Here is a 6,787-nt window from a genome sequence, read left to right on the forward strand (position 1 = left end):
TAATAAAAGAATGTGTCTCTACCACAACACAAATGACCACAATATACTTCACTACCACAACACATTCTTGAACACTGATAAATGGATTCGTGCTTCTGCCTGTTCGTCCTGACTTTGCCCCTGAAGTTGCAAACAATTACCCACCACTGCCATCCATAAGTGGTAGAAAACGATTCGCTAAAGATCTGAGGAAAAGAGCTGCCCGACCTGACCCTTGTTCCCCAATCCGAAAAACAATTTGCTAAATGTCCGGAAAAAACAATCCATAAGTCGTAGAAAATGATTCACTAAAGATCAAGGTTAAAAAAGCTACCCGACCCGACATGGTATAAGGGTCGATGCTAGCATCTAGCCTCACCCTTTTGGCTTCTCTCGGATCAAGTGCATTATGAGTAGAATGTCCAGACAACAAAGATGAGCCAGCTTCAGGTGCTGGAACGATACCACCAGTGATTGGCATTGCACCATAGTCCAATTATCTTGACCTTCCACGTCGAGCACCATGACTACTGCGACCAGCACCAAAATAATCACATGCGGCATGTGGACTCATTCTACATCTCTGGTCTAGGGAACCCAACAAGCGGTGTCAGGTTATCAAGCCCACTGCTGGAGAAAAGAACATGAATCCTTGCATTATTGAAAAGACGCCCATCTAGAAGATTCTTAGCATTAGAAGCTCCTTCAATGGTTGCAAACTCCACAAAAGCATACTGCCTTTCTGGAAAAACTTTGATGTCTGTAACCACACCATGTGGTGCCATAGCCCGCATTAGTGCCTCCTCGTTAACTTTATGTGTATTGGGTAAACCCACCCGGAGAACATTGGTAGGAATTTTTGACTCTCTCATTCGTACTCCAGCAGAACCCTGACAAACACAACATGATATGATAGTAAGCAACCCACAAATCAAAGAGGATAGTACAACTACAAGAACCAAGAGAAGTAAATAGCAGTACCTTTGCATGTCCAATTCCCATTTCACCGGGTGGTAATGATCCTCTACTATTGAAGTTGCCTGCTTCTGACCGTTCCTATCAAAATCAGTACAAATAAGTAAATAATAAGACATCATCCCTTGTAAAGCTGCAGCCTAGAAGCACTTCACAAACTCAGTCAACAATAATAGATACATACCGCTCTTCCTCTGGACCTCTGGAAATCAACACACAATTCCTTGCCCCCTTAATCTATCCCATTCAAGGCTCTATGGGCAGAAATGGCATCTTCCAGCTTCTCAAAGTCGATGTATGCAGAAGTTTGATCATGGGAGAATGCAACACCTTCAACCTTTCCAAACTTTTGAAACTCTCCCTCTACCTCCTGCTTTGAGATAGACAGACTAATTCCTCCAACCCATAGGTTCCTAACAGCTCTAGCTTGTAAAAACCAATCAACAAAGACAAGTAAACATCATGAGGGCATAAATCTTTAGACAACACCAACATAGCAATTTCACCCTAGAACAAGGAACAATCACCAATCTAGGAGTATTTCTATACCTACTCATAAAGGATAATGTTCAAAAAAGTGGAAGGCCACAACATAGAGCAATGGGCGCTTAAGCGCGCTTGAGTGTTTTTCGAAACTTGGCCAGAATTTGACTGTTTTGAATAGTATGCACAGGAAAATAGGAAACATGGCACACGGGTGGTTGAAGTAACAACTAAAATGACCTTCAAAACATAGCAAATACACATCAGGTTCACACAGCAAGCAAAATGACAACAAAAATGTAGTTCAGTTCAAATAGACATAGCCAAATGCAGATCATCTTTCCATGATTTGGCTAGAATCTGAAGGAAACAACTCTTGTACAGACCCTAATAATAACATAAATGACATACTGTCGTTATTGCGCAATCAGCTAAGCAGAAGCAGTTTAAAAATAGCCAAATTCTGGCAAAAATTATCAAATACGCTTAATCTACCACTTAGGGCCAAAGCGAAGCATTTTTCCATTGCTCATCGCTAAATAGTCGCTTAGCAACGCTTTTCTTGAACACTGATAAAGAGATTTATGTTTCTGCATGTCTGTCCTGGCCTTCCTTGGCCCTGAAGTTGCAATCAATTACCCACCACTGCCATCCATAAGTGGTAGATAATGATTTGCTAAAGATCCGGGAAAAAAGAGCTGCCCGAACTGACCCTTGTTCCCCAATCCAGAAAATGATTTGCTAACCGAAAAAACAATCCATAAGTGGTTGAAAACAATTCGCTAAAGATCACGGTTTAAAAAACAGCTGCACGACCTGACCCTTGTTCCCCAATCCGGAAAATGATCTGCTGAAGTTCCGGAAAAACAATTACCCACCACTGCCATCCATAAGTAGTAGTAGAGAACGGTTTGCTAAAGATCCAGAAAAAGAGTTGCTAAAGATCCGGTATTAATGCCCAACCCAACCCTTCTGCCCCCAATCCAGATGGCCCGCGGTTAGAAAGAAAATCCGAACATCCCGACCTCCCTGCGCACCGCTAGCGTCTCCCTGGCGGCTACCTCCGCCGAGGAACCCACTGCCACCGCTTCGTGCTAGGTCATTCATCGATTTTGTTTGAACTTGTTGCATGCTAGGCGGATTAAAAGATGGAAATGTTTTCGTGGACCCGATGGGTGCCCGAATGGGTCGGGTCACCCATCGGGTGTGGGCATGGTTCATCCGTCAAATCCAGGGTTGGGTCATGGGTCGTGGGTTGACCTGATTAGCTATTCGGGCATGGAGTTGGTAGAGGTCGGCCCGCTAAAACCCGACCCAATTGCCAGCCTAACTCAAGGGCCTTGCCCGCCGCGCTCCCGTGGACCCTGAGTGCCGCCATCCCCCAGCCACCTGCATGCCTCTGCTAGGCCACCCCATCACCGCTGATCTCGTGTGCCGCCACTTGAATAATTACATATATCAAAGCTGCTGGAGGCCTCATCCCACACCGCCTAAATAAACTGCAAATCACAAGCACCGAAGTCCTAATTACCAAAAAATTGACATCGCGAACTGCAGCCAGATCCTGGGGGGATCCAAGGTGGGAGCGGATCCTAGTAGGGGAGAAGGAGGGGGTGAGAAGCTACCGACCATGTGTACTCAAACCAGATAAACGCGCTCTTGACCTTGGAACCGCGGAGCGCCTCGAGGGCGGCTCGGGACTCGGCGGCAAAGCGGAAAATGACGAACACGTAGCTGCGGGAGCCGGCACGTGCGATGACGCAATCGAGTGCCTCGTGTGGAGCGAAGGCCGCAATGACGTCTTCCTCGCTTGTGTGTGCAGGCAGGTTGTCGACCCACAAGGCGTTCTTCTCGTGGGCGGCCCCTAGCACGACGGTGGCGGTGCCCTAGTGTCGGAAGGCTCTGACTCCTTCGGCTGGGAGGCCAACAGCCTGGCGGCCTCAGAGGCCCCGCGGGCTGCGGGTCCAACGACATCAGCGGCGGCGGGGATCGGGGCAGGGAGAGATTGCCGGGGGCTACGTTTTGGATGTGGGCATTTGGGCTGTCTGAGATGGGGAACGGAATGGGGTGTGCGGAACCGGCCCGCGGGCCAGACCGTATGTACTGCGGGCAGGGCAGGGACGGTTGCATGCCTGCGCCAAGTTCGTGAACAACACCATTTCTATCCCTGCTTCAGTATATCATCCAGACACGACACCTATTCCCATCACCGCTCAAAACAAGGAAAACGTTTCAAAACAGTCGGATGATTTATTGACTTTGTAAGCCGCAGCCGGCCCCGTCCAATCTTGCGCGATCGTGTGACGCGAGAGCCTGTGTGTCCCCACGCGAAGCTAGCCCATCTATGGTCGAGTTCGCGATTTATGCTTGCGTCCCCGTGACTGCCTTTTTCTAAAGGATCCTTCTTACAGTTACTTCACACGCAATGATTTGCCAGGTAGTTATACATGTGATCGTACAAATACTAGAACATCGTATGACTGATCATGGGTGCTGCTTTCATCTGGTATTAGGAAGTTGATGAAGTCAATGTTGCGCACACCACACCACACCCCTCACATGCAATCCTTGACGCCGCCACCTTTGAACATGCCACTGCGCCATCACTAGAGCAGCCGGGCCGGCATCGTCGTGGCCGTCGCAACATCATTGAAGTAGTCATGCATGTTGTCTCAACACTGCCATGACCATGAAACACGTTGTCGCGGCATCGTCGAAGTAGTTGGGCCTCCGTAGTAGCATCGCCGCGGTTGTCAAAAGACAGCGTCGCATCATAGCATCGCCATGGCTGTTGAGCCATGCCATCGTAGCAGCAACGCAGACGCCGAAGCACCGCACGGGCGTTAGAAGCGTGTCGCCGCGCCATCGCCGCGGCCGTCAGAGCACCGCACAGGCGTTAGAAGCGTGTCGTGGTGCCATTGTTGCAGCCGTCGCAGCACACCTGAAAGGATCAACGCGGTCGTTGAAGCATGCCGCGCACTCGTCGAAGCTCATGATGGGTGTTTGTAGCATGTCATTGTGCCAACGCCACAGATAGAAATAATGAAAATGACACTAATAAAAGAAAGTGCCTCTACCATAACACAAATAATCATAGGTTTATGTATCTGCGGTTCGTGCTTCTACACGTCCATCCTGATGCTAATAAAAGAAAGTGTCTCTACCGCAACACAAATGACCATAATATACTTCACTACCACAATGCTTTCTTGAACACTTATAAACGGATTCGTGCTTCTGCCCATTCGTTCTGACTTTGCCCCTGAAGTTTCACACAATTACCCACCACTGCCATCCATAACTGGTAGAAAATGTTTCGATAAACATCCAGAAAAGCGAGCTGCCCGACCCGACCCTTCTTCCCCAATCAGGGAAACATTTTTCTAAAGATTCAGAAAAAACAATTACTCACCACCGCCATCCATAAGTGGTAGAAAATGTTTCGCTAAACATCCAGAAAAAAACTGCACCACCCGACCCTCGTTCCCCAATCCGGAAAACGACTCGCTAAAGCGCACTTGAGCATTTATTTAACTTGGCTAGAATTTGACTATTTTGAATAGTATGCACAGGAAAATAGGAAACATGGCACATGGGTAGTTGAAGTAGCATCTAAAATGAACTTCACAACATAGCAAATACACATCAAGTTCACACTTTAAGAAAAATGACAACTAAAATGCAGTTCAGTTCAAATAGACATAGCCAAGTGCAGATCATGTAGCCATGATTTGGCCAGAATTCGAGGGAAACAGCTCCCGTACAAACCCTAATAATAAGATAAATGACATACTACCATAATTGCGCAAACAGCTAAGCAGAAGCAGTTCAAAAACAGCCAAATTCTAGCCAAAAGTTTAAAATTCGCTTCATCTACCAATTAGGGCCGAAGCGAAGCATTTTTCCATTGGTCAGCGCTTAAGCGTCGCTTAACAACGATTTCGTGAACACTGACAAAGGGATTCGTGTTTTTGTCGGTCTGTCCTGACCGTACTTGCCCCTGAAGTTGCAAACAATTACCCACAACTGCCATCCATAAGTGGTAGAAAATGATTTGCTAAAGATCCGAAAAAAAGTGTTGCCCAACCTGACGCTTGTGCCTCAATCCGGAAAACGATTTGCCATAGATCCGGAAAACACAATCTATAAGTGGTAGAAAATGATTCACTAAAGATCAAGGTAAAGAAAAGCTGCCCGACCCGACCCTTGTTCCCCAATCCGTAAATCGATCTGTTGAAGATCCGGAAAAACAATTACCCACCAGTGCCATCCATAAGAGGTATTAGAGAACGATTCGCAAAAGATCTAGATTTTTTTTTGCATGACCAGACCATTGTTCCCCAATTTGGAAAATGATTTGCTGAAAATCCGGAAGAAAATTGCCCTACCCGAACCTTTTTCCCCAATCCAGACGACCTGCGATTAAAAGGAAAATCCGGACAGCCCGTCCTCCCTGCGCACCACCGACGTCTCCTCAGCGTCCACCTCCGCCCAGGAAGCCACTGCCACCGCGTCGTGCTAGGTCATTCACAGATGTCAACGTTTCCCATCGCGATCGGCCCCCCATGTGCCCATCCACCATCTCAAGGCCGTCATCCCAGCAATCCAACCCCTGGGCGCCCATCCACCATCTCAAGGGTCAACCCGGCAATTCGTCCCATGGGCGGTCGCACCGATGGACACCCGACCTGAATGGGTAGGGTATAGGTCCTTGAGAATATTTGGTTTGATGCCAACGTTTGGCATTCTCAATACTTGGCAAGTCAACAATTGGCAATATCAGAAGTTGCCAAAAATTGGCAACTTCTTGTGAGGTTGGCAAGTAAACATGGTAACCAACCAAGCACTGGCCAATTTTTGGTATTTGCCAAATGTTAGCATGCTATTTTTTGGCATCAAACCAATCATGCTCGTCATCTTCACCGATGGGTTACCCGACTAGTCGTGGGTAGGGCATGGCACAAGTTTATACCCGTAGGTTACTTGATGGGTTGCCCGATTAATATTACTATTTATAAATAAAATATTTATCATGTATTACTTATGGTCTTTTATCTAAATACAATACATATATTAGCACGTCAGGAACATCCAACAACCATTGCTAATATACTACTAAAAAGTCATGGGGTTGAGCAATGCCCAGCTAGTAATAAGCGCATTTATGTGTACAATTTTCCTAGTCCTTTGTAGGCCCAAAAGTAGTCCAACAATTGGCCCATGTCAAATATATTAGCTGCAGCCTACAACCGACAGGGCACCGTTGCCTTGTAATGTTTAGTACCACCTCGGCTAACTACTAAGGAAGGAAGCATCGACATTACTATAAAGCTAGCAGGTAGTCACCGAT

At 47.0% G+C, this 6,787-nt stretch overlaps 1 long non-coding RNA gene across 1 annotated transcript; it reads right to left on the bottom strand.

Moving 5' to 3' along the window:
• LOC109785524 (uncharacterized) lies at nt 1-3,272 on the bottom strand. Its single transcript, XR_005755695.3, has 3 exons — nt 1,139-3,272; nt 961-1,035; nt 1-869 (listed from the first exon to the last, which is right to left on the bottom strand). It is a non-coding gene; the product is annotated as an uncharacterized lncRNA (long non-coding RNA).
• Nucleotides 3,273-6,787: the final 3,515 nt, after the last annotated feature.

This window comes from Aegilops tauschii, chromosome 5 (assembly GCF_002575655.3).
Source record: "Aegilops tauschii subsp. strangulata cultivar AL8/78 chromosome 5, Aet v6.0, whole genome shotgun sequence".
Taxonomy (NCBI): Eukaryota; Viridiplantae; Streptophyta; class Magnoliopsida; order Poales; family Poaceae; genus Aegilops; species Aegilops tauschii.